This window comes from Aulostomus chinensis, chromosome 1 (genome assembly GCF_037954235.1).
Source record: "Aulostomus chinensis isolate RoL2024-O1b breed Wild chromosome 1, RoL_Achi_v1.0, whole genome shotgun sequence".
NCBI classification, from domain to species: Eukaryota; Metazoa; Chordata; class Actinopteri; order Syngnathiformes; family Aulostomidae; genus Aulostomus; species Aulostomus chinensis.
Window position 1 is genome coordinate 5,177,158 of NC_141320.1, and position 15,299 is coordinate 5,192,456.

The 15,299-nt window shown below is 45.4% G+C and overlaps 2 non-coding genes across 2 annotated transcripts; one reads left to right on the forward strand and one right to left on the reverse strand.

Annotated features, from left to right (window-relative positions):
- The first annotated feature begins 11,303 nt into the window (after nucleotides 1–11,303).
- trnak-uuu (transfer RNA lysine (anticodon UUU)) lies at nucleotides 11,304–11,376 on the forward strand. Its single transcript has one exon. It is a non-coding gene; the product is annotated as a tRNA-Lys (tRNA).
- Nucleotides 11,377–13,845: 2,469 nt separating this feature from the next.
- trnal-uag (transfer RNA leucine (anticodon UAG)) lies at nucleotides 13,846–13,927 on the reverse strand. The gene has a single exon. It is a non-coding gene; the product is annotated as a tRNA-Leu (tRNA).
- Nucleotides 13,928–15,299: the final 1,372 nt, after the last annotated feature.

A 15,299-nucleotide genomic window follows, 5' to 3' on the forward strand; every position in this document is an offset into this window, starting at 1 on the left:
CCAAACAAAAACATGATTTGACTTTTGATGTCTGCATTTTTTGGAAATTGTGAGTCCAACAAGCAGGAGGCCGTTTGAGCTTGGAAACTGTGAAGCATCACCAGTAACTGCTGGTTAATTTACAGGTGTTTCCTCCAAAAAGTTTAAAATGAACTCGATGCTGAATCCCTCGTCATCATCACTGAGCTGCAGAACTGGTCCATGCAGGAGGCTGAGCAGGTCTTCCTCTCTGGTCCAGTGTCTCAGACATCTGCTGCAATGTCTCAGAATACTGCCAGTGCAATGAAGAGAGTGTTGGCTGACTAAAATGGCAATGCCAGAAAACAGCAGCATGACATTTTTGTAGATGTTTGCGTCCAGGTATGAAGGTAGAATGACAGGCCCAATGTACAGTAAAACATCCTAAATCCGGTTGCTTTCCACCTATCAAGTTCCCTCAGTGTTCAGGTTTCCTGGCAAATTCTACAGGAGTATGATTGCGTAAACCTGTCAAACAGTCAGACATCCGGTTGACAAGGCCGGCAGGTAAAGGGAATTTGAGAGGCCCCCTAAGCCAAATGTTCAGAAGTGTCCTTACAGCACCCAAGCACACTGAATGCATAAAATCACCTGGGACCTGAGATACCATCCCTATGCTTAAAAAAAACACGATGGCAGCAGATTGTACAATAAAACATTTTATCGTGCATTTTGTTCAAAACCTGACCATAAAATGGCTCGTCATTGAGAGTCTAAACATAAAGATAGGCCAGATGTGGCTGGAGCAGTTGCATTCCTAAAAGGCTCTAAAGAGCGAAGGATTCAGTTGGCTATCTTAAGGAATAGGGGGAACCGTATCCACAATGGTGACGTCCTCAAACAGGGAAAAGGACTGAAGGGTGACTGTCTCATTCAGGTTCAACCCTTTGTTAGACTCTATTAAATCACTGACTCCCAAACTCTGTAATCCTCCTTAGTAGCTTTGGTTATTGATGATCTGCAATGGTTAGTGGGGGTGGAGCCTATCCCAGCAGCCTTCAGGTGAGGGGCGGGGTTTATCCTGGACAGGTCACCAGTCCATGGCAGGGCCAACACATAGAGACAGATTGATTATAAAAATGTTCATCCCCAGTTTGAAGTTAGAGACAGGATTTAAGTGTGGAAGGTTTTTGTATCTTCAATTTAATTCTAAGTGTTGTAAACTGTTTCTAACAAACTCTACTGTTCAACAGTCAAAATGTTTTCTAACCAAGCTGAATGCTCTCATATACTTTTCAAAGTTGAGTTTCTTTCATGTCCTCCTGAGATCAAAGACAGAATTCTAGGTACAAATAAATAAACAATAAAAGCCCTGATGACATCATCATCAATTCTGTCTTTGATCTGGAGGCTCTTGCTTTCTTGCTTCAAATAAAAACCATTGTTCGAGGGAAAAATCTGCATATAAACACACAAACAAACACACACACAGACACTCTCTCACACACACACACTCACACACACACACACACACACACACACACACACACACACACACACACTCCCAGTCACTAACCCATATTTTCATCACTTAAACACCACTGGAGTATTGACAGAGATTCCACATGTTGGTCAACCAGAGAAGCTCCAACTGGTGAAGGTCATCCAACCCTGCATGAAGGTCAACCTCCATCATCTGCTGCTCATTAGCAGGGACTTAGCTCCAATGGTAGAGTGCTAGCTTAGCATGTGAGAGGTAGAGGGATCCATGCCCTCCTTCTCAGAATACTTTAACTTGTTCTGTTGATCAGAGGAGCTGCTGGGTGATGAATGCTGATGTTTGTCCACTGCTGTGATAAAGTGTCCCCTGTTACTGAGATGAGGACGAACACCTGCTCAGGTCAAAGCTGCAATCAAACCAGGGACTCTGAACCTCCCACACAGTGAAGGAGTTTGTCCTGCAGGTTGATGGACGCTTTGAAATTCCTTCAACATTGATTACTTTCCTGTCTCCTGCTGAATCAGCATCCAGAACCTGGTCAAGAGGAGGCTGAGAGCTCAGGAGGTGATGTGACGGCTGGTTGGACAACTCAGCAGTTGGTTTGAATTCTGATTTCCACCTCTTTTTAACAGATCCACATTTCAAAACAACCAGGTTTATTTGGCTCCTTTCTTTTAGCAGAGGATGGTTTTGATCCATCAACCGCTGGTTCTGGCCCAGCTCTCTTCCTCTGCTCCTCTCTGCTTGACCATCTATTGAACAGGTCTTGATTTAGGAGAGCAGGATTGAGACAAGAACAGGAATGTGAGTGTTGAAGGTTCACAATTTGGCTCTGAAGCCTCAGCAGGTAAAGATTCATCTCTTATTTCAGAGGTGATTTGAAGAATTCATTGTTGCTGAACTGTTGATGCTTCAATTTCTGGACGTTCACTGGTGGAATGTTTGAGGGTCAGAGGTGAAAAGAGGACAAGTGATGTCATCACCTCCAGCTGAGACCTGCCAGGTGGTCCTGCTTCATTCAACTCTGGTGCCTCTGCCACTGTCCTGACTGGTGAGGCTGACAGCAGGTTCTCTCTCATCTAAACTCTCTGTTTACAATGGAGGCTGAAATCCTTGTGATTGGTGGTTCAATCATCAGGTCTGTTGAACTCCCAGGTGCCATCACCTGCTGTCTTCCTGGTGCCAAAGTTGTGGACATTATTGAATGTTTGAGGGTCAGAGGTGAAAAGAGGACAAGTGCACCTGTTGTGTGTGATGGGGCACCAGCATGGAGGAAGTTGTCAAACATTTCCAGCTAAACAGCAGGAAACTTCATGTAAAGAATTAAAATGATTTACTTCAGTGTTTAACTCCCAGGCCTCTGTAATAAAACCCAAGGAACAACTGACCACCTCACCATGACTTCACCCTGATAACCAGGAGGTAACCTGGTAGTCAGAGCAGCGGTGCTCAGGTCTGTGGACTCAGAGGAGGGTTCTTCTTCTGGTCCTGGGTCTGAAGACATCAGCAGCCTTGTTGGAGTCAACTGGGATGTTCCTCTCAACAGACAGCAGCATTAAATCAGAGAGCCTGTCTGCTCCATGGCTCCTCCTGAGCTGGTCCTGGATCAGCTTCAGTTTGGAGCGTCACCGTTACACTGGAGCAGAGGTCACTGGCAGTGCTGCATATACTGGGAGGAGCCTGTGGCTCTGGGTACACTGTGCCCATGTTGTTGGCTTGAAGGCAGCTCAGCGTTACTGCACATTGTTGAGTGACAAAAACAGCCAACACCTCCAGCACAGAGAGGAGAGACCTGCCACACCTCTCCAGAGACCTGGGACATGATGGCAGTGGTGGGATTTGAACCTACACCTCCTCAGAGACTGGAGCCTTAATCCAGCACCTTAGACCACTCAGCCACACTACCTTACTGAGCTGTTTCGTGAGTTGGTCTGCTAAAGGCATGTTGAAGAGGAAGTAACAATGATTTCAAACTTATTCTGAAGGGTGACCCCTTCCCTCCACGGTCACAGGAAGTGACGACAGCGCCGCTAGAAGAAGCCAGGAAAGAAATGGAAAAAGGACTCAATTTAAACAGAGCCTTTCTACCTCAGCAGCCATGCTAGCAAACCCCCTTTTGTCTGGTTTGGACAGACAGACAGACAGACAAACAGACAGACAGACTACTTTATTAATCCCTTTTGGACGTTCCGCGAGGGAAATTCCACTCTCCTCAACATACATTCACAGCACTGTTACAATAGATTAGACTAAAAATAGCAAAGAAGAGAAAACAAAGACTATATATATATATATATATATATATATATATATATATATATATATATATATATATATATATATATATATATATATATATATATGCATATATACACGTGCCTGTGCCTGTGTGTACCTGGATGGTTATGTATATATGCATAGTGACAGGAATAATCATAATATTAATTGTTCTTAATTGTTATTATAACAATAATAATAATAATAACACTAATAATGATGATGATATCATATAATAATGGTGATGATGATATAATATAATAAAATATAATAGTTATAATAATAATAAAAATAATAATAATAATAATAATAATAATAATAATAATAATAATAATAATGTACAGTCTCTTATATTACACGAGTGTCCGGTTGTTATTGGGTTAAGCTAATGGTGCTCAGCCCTCTCCTACAGTCCTTCTGTTGGCCCTCCCCCCCTCCAGTGAGGAGTTTAACAGTTTAATGGCTCGGGGGATGAAGGAGTTCTTCAGTCTGGTTGTTGTTTGGTGACTGTGGATGAACACACAGGAGAAGTTGAGCATGAATCTGTGTTCCTGTTCACTTGAATACATGCAGGAGCAGCAGGTGGAAATACTACTGTTTATTTTTGTTCTGATTTCAGAACTGTTGACACAACGGTGTCAGATTAAAGCATCTCCACCTTCCAGATGCTGGTCTCCTTCTGGGGTCCTGACTGACCTCCATCTTGTGTTCTGGATCCACCTGAACCCAGCAGCTCCAGATCCCTTCACTCCCTTACAGGGATAGAAAATGGCTGCTGGATGGAAGTCCCCCAACTGTGGCTGTTCTGAAACTCTTCTCCTCAGTCACTCCTGAGTTGACACTGAGATGGAAACTCTGGACCAAGTCAGATCAGCTGTTCTGAACCTGATACTCAATCAGTTGTGAGTATGTTCACCTTGAGTGTCACATGTGTACAACCATGACAAAATGACATCATCAATGGAGCCCTGATACCACGAATCACCATGACAACAACAAACAAAATAACAAGTTGTTTCACTTCAATTCACTGAAACAAGACCTTCATATATTTATGATGACATCACCAATATGAGCCTTCCCAGTCTGTCAGGGGGTAGAATTCAGTCACCACCAATGACATCAGAGTCAGAGTTTAGAGATCAAAGACAGACATTAAAGTCTCTCTGATAAAACAAAAATATAGTGTAGTACACTGGAAAAGAATATTGCAGTATATTAAATATGATGTTTCCATGGAGGGGCAGTTTGACTTTTTATTCTTGGATGCATTTATATTTTAGAATCAGAAAGGCAGTTACAATGACATCATCAAGACAAAACCTGGTGTTACAAAGGTGAGGTGAACAATTTTAACAGTCAATCCCAAATTTAGGCCTGAAGTTAGAAAATAATATTAGCTGGCTAGCAACATTAGCTAGTTAACGTTAGCAAGCTGGTGATATTTAGCACCATCAACTAGTTAAACAAGGTCAACAGCTGTTATGATGATGGTCACATGATTTAACCTTCCTCCTGTGTGACCTGTTGGAGGTTTTAAATGCAGCAAAGAAGCACATCAATTTGTTGACTGCATCAAGTCTTTCTGACTTTGTCAAGAACCTCTAGTTAAACCAAATCAAACCAACAAATGTTGTTCACTGAATGATCAAATAGTGAGGGTCTGTCTGGACCAGTTATCAAAATAAGATGATAAAGCAACATACAGAGCCAAACCTGAAGTCAGAAGTGCACTGTCAGCAACACTGCCAGCAGCTCCTCTCCCAGTCATGGGAGCTTCAGGGACTCTCATCAGCCTCGTTCTCCCATCGACCTGCACAACAACACAACAAACAAAGACCATCCTTGATGTGTCTGCATAGAATGCATTTGTGTTGTGGACCCACATCCACCAAGAGTGCAACAGCGTCCTCCTCAGCAGCCCTGCCTCAACACCAACCAGAACAGCCACAGCCACAACCCCACTCAGGATCTGGTTCCAGAAGAAAGAGGTGTCAGGACTGCCCAAGCAGTCAGGACAGCAGGACAAATGGATTGTGCTTCAACTGCAGGAAACATCTCTGCAGAGAACACACAGAAGTGTCACACATGCATCTAAACACACACAATCAATCAATATTTCCATGGATAAGGAAGCCTAACAAGGTCACCAAGAGATGGAAACAACTTGGAGGATAGAAAACTGTTTTAGTTTATTTGACAGCTGATTGAAGACGTGGGTCAAAACTGACCGTTACCATAGAGATGGGAACAGAAAGCTGACACAAGAGGAAGGTTCCAGCTCTGAAAAAGGAGTTTGATCAAAATCTTGAACTGACAGCAGAAATATCCTTTTGTATGTTGACCTTTGTTGACAGAAGTCACTTTAGCTTGGCAGTGAAAAGAATGGCTGCTAGCTTGACAAAGAACTGCACAAACCAGGTTCAAGCTGGACTTTGGACCCTGGTATCTGCAACGACTCCATCAACTCCTAATCTAGTAGCTCTGCTGGGTCCAACTATTTTACAGAACATTTGACAGACCTGTGGAGCAGTGAGGACACACATGAGTTGATCACATGATCCACTGAAGCGCCATTTTACCTACCACTGAGGTCACCAACATGAGCTGGAGTTGGGAATCTTGAACTGAACCTGGTATCACAGCGACCCCTACTGCTGCAAAATGGAACAGCAACACTGAACCAAGTACAGGATTGGAGGGAGACTGATGGTCTCTGTTTGGGTTTTAGAAGAACAAGGAGGGCGTGGCTTCAAGTTGGATTCTCAGAGACTATTTCCCCAACCTCTACATTGGAATCTACACTGTCATCCAGTCATGTGACTGAAGTCATCCAGTCATGTCAGTGATGTCACTCTGCAGGACTGTCATTGCCGTCACATTCTAGAAAAGAATCCAGACTCCACATTTATGGGGCAGTTTTGGTCTTTAAACACTTGACAGTTCCAGGAGATTTAGTCTGGCTCAAGATCTTCAGATCAACCCAGGACAGAAGGCTATGACTCCATTGGATTGTGTAGTTGGAGCATTCAGAGATCTGGTGGATCTCAGTAGGAGCTGTATTTATCCACTGAATGATCCTGGTCAATGTGATCCTGCTCCTTCATCTCTAAGGCTGACAGAGCAGGAAGACCTGACTGAGAAGAAAGCTGCCCTTGAGCAGCTTCAGTCTCTGTGTGACAACACACAGACAGAAAACCAGAACTTGAGGGAACAAGTTTCTACTCTTGAACGTGAGAATAAAAGAGCAATCCAGGAGCTCCAGAACCTCACTGCTGTGGTGGCCAACCTCAAAACGGACCAGGACAAGAACCAGACTCAGATAAAAGATCTGAACGCAACAGTCCACAGTCTTCAGTGTGAGGGGAGGAAGGTTGATGGAGAGAACAATGAGCTCAGAAAAGAGCTGACCCAGGTTCAGTCTCTGAGGGAGAGAGAACAGGTGGAGATGAAATGTCTTGAGGAAGACCTGACTGAGAAGAAAAGTGCACTTGATCAGCTTCAGTCTCTGTGTGACAAGAGATGGACAGAAAACCAGAATTTGTGGGGACAGGTTTCTAGTCTTGGACAAGAGAAGATTATTGCATATCAGCTGGTAGAGAACATGTCTGCCATGGTGGGCAACCTTGAATCTGTGAGGGAGGAGAACCAGACTCAGATCAGAGACCTGAACACACAAGTCCACAATCTTCAGCTTGAGGTGAAGATGGTTTACAAGGAGAAGTGTGACCTCAAGTGTGAGCTCAACTCCATCCAGGCAGAGAAGAACAAAAGGAGAGAAGAACTCACTGAGAAGAAGACGACTCTTGAACAGCTGAGGTCCCAGAGTGAGGAGAGAGAGGCAGAAAATGGATGTTTGAGGAGACGAGTTTCTACTGCATCTCAGGAGACAGAGACCTTCACTGCAGAGTTGGCCCACCTCGAATCAAGGAAGGACCAGGACCCCACAAAGAGTGAGAGTCTGAACGGTGTAGTTCAGAGTCTTCTATGTGCAGTGAGAACAAAAAAGAAGAAAAGGAACAGTGCTCAGTGGGAAATCCTGGGAAATCTTCATGATTTAAAAAGCTGTTTGAAAGAGGAAAATCATGACCTTCAAGTGAAGGTCCAGCAAACTTCTGAAGAGCAAGCAGACTCTCCCCTACGTCCAGCCAGAGAAGAGCAAGCAGACTCTCCCCGACGTCCAGCCAGAGAAGAGCAAGCAGACTCTCCCCGATGTCCAGCCAGAGAAGAGCAAACAGACTCTCCCCTACGTCCAGCCAGAGAAGAGCAAGCAGACTCTCCCCTACGTCCAGCCAGAGAAGAACAAGCTGACTCTACCCTACGTCCAGCCAGAGAAGAGCAAACAGACTCTCCCCTATGTCCAGCCAGAGAAGAGCAAACAGACTCTCCCCTACGTCCAGCCAGAGAAGAGCAAACAGACTCTCCCCTACATGCAGCCAGAGAAGAGCAAACAGACTCTCCCCTACGTCCAGCCAGAGAAGAGCAAGCAGACGCTCTCATATGTTCTTCTGCAGAGGAGCGATGGGATTCTGCTGCATGTCCTGCAACTGAAAAGCAGAATGATGGGGGCACCCTGGAGACTGGACCTGCTACGGGTCAAACCAGAGGTCTACTGAGCCGTGAGACATCTGGTGTAGAAGATGCTCTGTTTATGTTCATAGTTTCTTCTTTGTGTGCTTTTCCTCAACTTTGTTTTCTTTGTTTGTTATATATGATGATACCTTGATCACCACAGCAGTTGATCCCAGCTTGATTAGCTGAGTGCTTTGCAGTCTAAAGCACTTTAGTGATACCTGTGGGGTCCCTTATCCTCACTGACCACAGGGATTCAGCCTCAGTGAAGGAGAGTGAACCTTCCAGGTTGCAGCTCCTAGACTCTGGAACGCTCTCCCACTGGACATGAGGACGCTGAGGACGCCTTCAGAAAGAAGCTAAAGACCCATTTGTTTAGTAATATTATTGTTCATGATGGAATCGTCCCTCTGTACCTGCCCACACAGGTCAAGAGGTCAACTGATTCCCTGTTTAAAACAGCTCTTCATCACATGGATGTCCATCCCAACAGTCAGAGCTCACAGATGCTCCTATTCCTTCCAGTGGGAGGCGCTACGAGTGACTGATGAGGGTCAGGGGGGTCAGGCTAGTCCAGATAGTGGGTCTGTATGAGGTTGTTAGGGAGGGATAAGGTAGTGGCAGAGTTCAGGCTGTAGTTGTGCTCCAACAGTTGAGACAGGGCAGGACAAAAAATGACATCCTGATGGCGTTAGGAGTGATTCTTACAAGAACCAATCAATAAAAGTGGGTGGTGACCTGCTCATGTGACGCTTGTGTTGATGATTACTGGGTCTCCTCCATGCTCATTTATCATGAATGAATCCCTCTGAGTAAAACACCTGATGACTCCTGAGTTGGTTCACAAAATGTGTGAATGTGTGTGTGTGTGTGTGTGTTTGTGTGTGTGTGTGTGTGTGTGTGTGTGTGTGTGTGTGTGTGTGTGTGTGTGTGCAAGTGTGTGTGTGTGTTCCAACTGGAAGGAAACTGAATAATAACCAGACTAACTTTTGTCATGGACCAAATCTGGTTGACTCACTAAATTCATAACTGAAGTGATTATTTAATCAATAAACAGAACATTTGTCAAAAGTCATGATCAAATTAATGGAAAATCTGAGCAACGAGGGTTTAAAAATGTTCCAATGAGCCAAACCAATGTTGACAGTTAAAAGAAGCCAATGTGGGAGGATTCTTTCTGTCTCAGCAGTAAAGACTAATCCCACAGCTCACGTGAAGCATCAGGTCCTCTGTGAGAGGTGGGAATCCAACCAGGGACCTTTGGATCCACACCAGTCTTCCCTGACCTCATAGAAACTGGAACATTTTAACAAATAAATTCAAATTCAACTCAGCAGCAACTCTAGAACAGTTGCTAACTTGCTAATTCCTGTTAGCTCCAGATCAGACAATGCAGGCTCACCTTCACGCTTGGTTGTACGACCGCCACCAGTTGAAGCTTCTCTGGTTCAACAAACTCTGGGGACTCAAGACACAAGTCAGCACCGGTGCAGGTCCAGATCCAGATGTTAGCTGAGGGGGACAATGGCTTAAGGGAGCTCCAGGTAGCTGGTTTGAACTGGTCCCTCATCTCTGTGAGTAGAAACCATCTGAGGTGGAGGGGGAAGATCTGCTTTGACCTCCTGATCTCCCAGTAAAGCCAGTATAGATGTTGAGCTTGGAGGAGTTGATGGCCTCCTTCATCTTCTTGTTGGAGATGTTTGCTAAACTCAGCACCACCACAGATCAGAGGAACGTCCACTGTCAGCTGGACACTGGAGTTTCTAGTGACCTGCAGGATCTTAGTTGTGGTGGCAGCAGGCCTGTTCCAAGAGCTTTGCTCACATTCAATATCAGGCTTCATGATGGTTCTGGACCACTGAGTGATAGAAGCTGATCCTGGGGGTGGACTGTCTTTAGGGGGCTGAGGTGTGTGGTGGTCTTGGTGGACCCTCTGCATCTCAAGCTGAGACAACAGAGTCCTGTGTTCTTGAGTCATTGTGTATAGTCTCTTTTGTTGGAGAGCTCAGTGTGGTCCCTGATGGTCTAGTGGCTAGGATTCGGCGCTCTCACCACCGCGGCCCGGGTTTGATTCCCGGTCAGGGAATGATTTATTTAGAGGTTGAGGGAGAGGTGATCAGGTGGTCCACATGATGGTGGAGGTGATGAACTGTGAATCCATCATGGCTCCACTCTCACCCCCATTGTAGTGTTCTTGGTTCACTCTGCTATGGCCCCATGTTGAAGGGTGACTGTCTCATTCAGGTTCAACCCTTTGTTAGACTCTATTAAGTCACTGACTCCAGCAAGGACAAACTCTGTAATCCTCCTTAGTAGCTTTGGTTCCTTGCAGCACAGAAAGTCCATTCACTGATGTAGGAACTGGAAAACTTAGAGCTCCGTTCCTTCCTCCATTGAGCAGAATGAACAGAGAGCAGTTCCTCCTACAGTTCTCAGAAAGTCTGAGGGCACCAAAGAAAGGAGAGAAATGCAATCAATGTTGAATTCATTTACATTTCTTATATTTGATCAAAGATAGAACTTAATAAGCTGCCATCGACCTTGATGACCAACTCCTTCACTGTGTAGTTCAAAGTCCCTGGTTTGATTTGTGTCAGGACTTCAGAAGCTCCAATCCTCTCTCAGGTCCAGTGAGAGTGGAAGAGATTATAAATGACAGAAGCAGGGCCCTCACTCAGAACTGAACCAGCTCAGTTGGGAGAGCCTTAGACTGAAGATCTAAAGGTCCCTGGTCCGATCCCAGGTTTCAGCAGAGGAGCAGCATTGACTTTACTTTCCAGTGGAGGAACTGCAGACATGAAGGAAACTAACATCTTGTCCTGTGCATTCTTGTGACATTCAGGACATTTTTGGAGCCTCTTGTTGGATTTTGCCACAGAGAATCAGAGCCAATCAAAAGCATGGTGGACTTTAACATGGAGGACTGAACAAGTCAAGAAAGCATCAGTTTGACCTTCACAGGTGTTTCTTTTCCTGTCTCAATGCTGTAGAAAGAACCTGAGTAGCTCAGACGGTAGAGCATCAGACTTTTAATCTGAGGGTCCAGGGTTCAAGTCCCTGTTCAGGTGCTGTGGAGGTTCCAGTGTTTGACAACATGGTACTGGATGAAGTTTAGTGTTGAACAAACTGTCAACATTAAAAGTAGAAGTGTTCTTGTCTTGCCACTGTGAGACAGTCGCTAGAAAAGTGACCACTAATAATTTCATGTGGCATGCAATTAACAAAAGACCACAAATAACACTGGTCAAGTCAGTTTTATTTGTATTGCACCAAATCACAACAAAAGTTCTCTCATGACTCTTTACTAGTAGAGCAGGTCTAGAACCAAACTCCTTCAATGAACCTCCACCCAACAATTCTCCATCAGCAGCACATCCTGCAACAGCGGCGACAAAAACCTTCCTTTTAACAGACAGGAACATAGAGCAGATCCAGGATCAGTGGGGACGGCCTTCTGCTTTGACCAGTTGGAGGGAAAGAGAGCAGGAGAGCGGGGCAGAGACAAAGACAGATAATGGAGGAAGACAGATATGCAGAAGGAAAGAGAGGGACAGAGATAAAGAGAGAGAGAAGTGAAGAGACTGATGGACAGACGGTGAGCAGGTGGAGCTACGGGTGGCAGCTTGAGCCTCTTCAGGTCTGCAGCCTCCTCCAGCAGCACCCACATCTGGGATGAGGGGAGCCTGAAGGCTCTGGAGAAGGAGACGAGTTAGTAATACATATGAGTATGATTTATGTATGACACATATAGGAGGACAGAGAGGAGGAGAGAGAAGCCCAGTGCACCATGGGAGATCCCCCAGCAGCCTAAGCCGATAGCAGCATATCTAAGGGCCAGCCTAAGCAGCCCAACTGTAAGCCTGATCAAAAAGGAAGGTCTTTCGTCTGCTCTTATAGGTCAAGAGGGTGTCTGCATCCTGGACTGAAACTGTGAGACGGTTCCACAGGAGGGGAGCCTGATAGCTGAAGGCTCTGGCTCCCAGTCTACTGTTAGAACTCTAGGAACCACCAGTAACCCCGCATCCTGGGAGTGAAGGGTTCTAGCTGGATAATAGGGGACTAGGAGCTCTGTCAGGTATGAAGGAGCCTGACTGTTAAGGACTTTGATGGTAGAAGGAGAATTTTGAATTCTCTTCTAAATTTGACAGGGAGCCATGCAGAGAGTCCAGTACAGGAGAGACATGGTCTCTTCTACTAGTTCTAGTCAGGCAGCAGTGTTCTGGACCAGCTGGAGAGTCTTTAGGGACCTCCTGGTGCAGCCTGATAGGAGGGAATTGCAGTAATCCAGCCTGGAAGTGACAAAGGCATGGACTAGTTCTTCTGCATCTTTTTGAGACAGGATGTGTCTGATCTCAGCAATGTTTCACAAATGAAAGAAAGCAGTCCTAGAAATTTGCTGAATGTGGGCATGAAAGGACAGATCCTGATCAAAGAGAACTCCTAGGTTCCTTAGGGTGGTGCTGGGGGCCAAGGTGATACCTTCCAGGGTACCTGTCTCATTAGATAAACTTGTAAAGTGTCATGAGATAACTTCTGTTGGGATTTGGCACAAAATAAATAAAATTGACTTGACTTGACTTTGAAGTTAGAATTAATTTAAAGTAGAAAACTCTTCCCTCTTCAATCCTGTCACTAAGTGTTGTAAACTGTTTCAAACAAATTCTACTGTTCAACAGTTCAAGTGTTTCTAATGAAGCTGAATGTTCTACTCTACTTTCCTCAATTGGGTTTCTTTCATGTCCTCCTGAGATCAAAGACAGAATTCTAGCTACTGTCAAAGCCCTGATGACATCATCAGGAATTCTGACTTTGATCTGGAGACTCTTGCTTTAATCTGAATTTGATCCGGCTAATGTTTTAGTTTAGGTTGCATGATACCGACCACCTCATTTCTCCTGATGGACTGGTGACCTGTCCAGGGTGAACCCTGCCTCTTGAACAATGTCACCTGGGATCGCCCCCCCCCCCCCCCCGTGACCCTTAAAGGATAAGAATAGAAAGTGGATGGATGACTTCTCCAGTAACGTCCTGCTCACATTGGTCTGTCTTCATTTTGACTCCTCCCACTGCCACAATGACCAGCCTTTATACTCTTGGTGACTGGGGCCCTGGTTGCTGCAGGCCTCAACACCAGCCTGTGGTTGTGAGCAGGGCAGAACAGAACTGACAGTATCTCCCATGCAGGACCTGGGTCAGCGCCTGGTGCCAGCTGGGGCACCGCTTTAACCTGGACCCCTGGAAGATCTTCTCCAGGAACTGGTCTTTTTCAATCGAAACAGCGTGAAACGTCAAGTAAAGAAATAGGATTATTTAATTCACAATGAGGCCTCTTTCATAAAACAAAATGAACAACTGACTACCTCACCATGACTTCACTCTGATAACCAGGAGGTAACCTGGTAGTCAGAGCAGCGATGCTCAGGTCTGTTGACTCAGAAGAGGGTTCTTCTTTCAGTCACAGGTTTGAAGATACCAGTGGAAGAGAGAGGAGAGGCAGTTAGAGACCTGTCACACCTCTCCAGTGACCTGGGACATGATGGCAGTGGTGGGATTTGAACCCACACCTCCTCAGAGACTGGAGCCTAAATCCAGCGCCTTAGACCACTCGGCCACACTACCTCACTGAGCTGTTCTCTGAGTTGGTCTGCTAAAGGAGTGTTGAAGAGGAAGTAACATCATGATATAAAACTTATTCTGAAGGGGGACTCCTTCCCTCCACGGTCACAGGAAGTGACAACAGCACCGCTAGAAGCAGGAAAGAAATGGTAAAAGGACTCTATTTGTACAGAGCCTTTCTACCTCAGCAGCACTCAAGGAACTGAACAATGTCCTCTCATTCACACACACTCATACACTGATGCTGAAGGCTGCAATGCAAGGAGCCAACCTACTCATCAGAAGTATTTAGGGGTTCAGTATCTTACTCAAGGACACTTTGACATGGTCACCAGGGGTAGTGAGGATGGAACTGGACCCTGGTATCTGCAACAACTCCCATCAACTCCTAATCTAGCAGCTCTGCTGGGTCCAACTATTTTACAGAACATTTGACAGACCTGTGGAGCAGTGAGGACACACATGAGTTGATCACATGATCCACTGAAGCGCCATTTTACCTGCCACTGAGGTCACCAACATGAGCTGGAGTTGGGACTCTTGAACTGAACCTGGTATCACAGCGACACCTGCTGATGCCAAATGGAACAGCAACATTGAACCAAGTACAGGATTGGAGGGAGACTGATGGTCTCTGTTTGGGTTTTTGAAGAACAAGGAGGGCATGGCTTCAAGCTGGATTCTCAGAGACTATTTCCCCAACCTCTACATTGGCATCTACACTGTCATCCAGTCACGTGACTGAAGTCATCCAGTCACATGACTGAAGTCATCCAGTCACATGACTGAAGTCATCCTGTCATGTCAGTGATGTCACTTGGCAGGACTCTCATTGCCGTCTCATTCTACAAAAGAATCCAGACTCCACCTGTGGCTCCATGATAACTGATGGACCTCTGGTTGGAGGCTGGACGATGATGTTTGGACTGGAAGGAAAACTCCTTGTCCAAATTCCATTGTGTTCAAGTTTAAAGTCCCACAATAAGAAGTAGCTGAATCTGACAGGTGGAGGTTTGGAACTACAAGATGGTGATGTTTTCTTGACTTGATGCTCTGACTGTCAGGGTGGATGACAGCTTCTTCTGCTGCTGCATCTGAGTGGCTAGGATTGGAGCTTTTACCTCCCAAGGTTGTTTTGGGAGGGACATTTTAGAATTCTAGTCCCCAACTTTGGCTGTTCTGAAACTCTTCTCCTGAATCACTCCTGAGCTGCAGCAAGAACAAATACCAGTGCCAACCAGATCAACTTAATGGCTGTTTTTGTAGTGATTTGGTTCTAAACAAATAAAACTGACTTGACCTGATTTGGTGCCTCATGAGGAGAAAATTTGGGCACAAATGTTGGACAAGAGTGTTTGTGGAGGGGTGTTTTTTG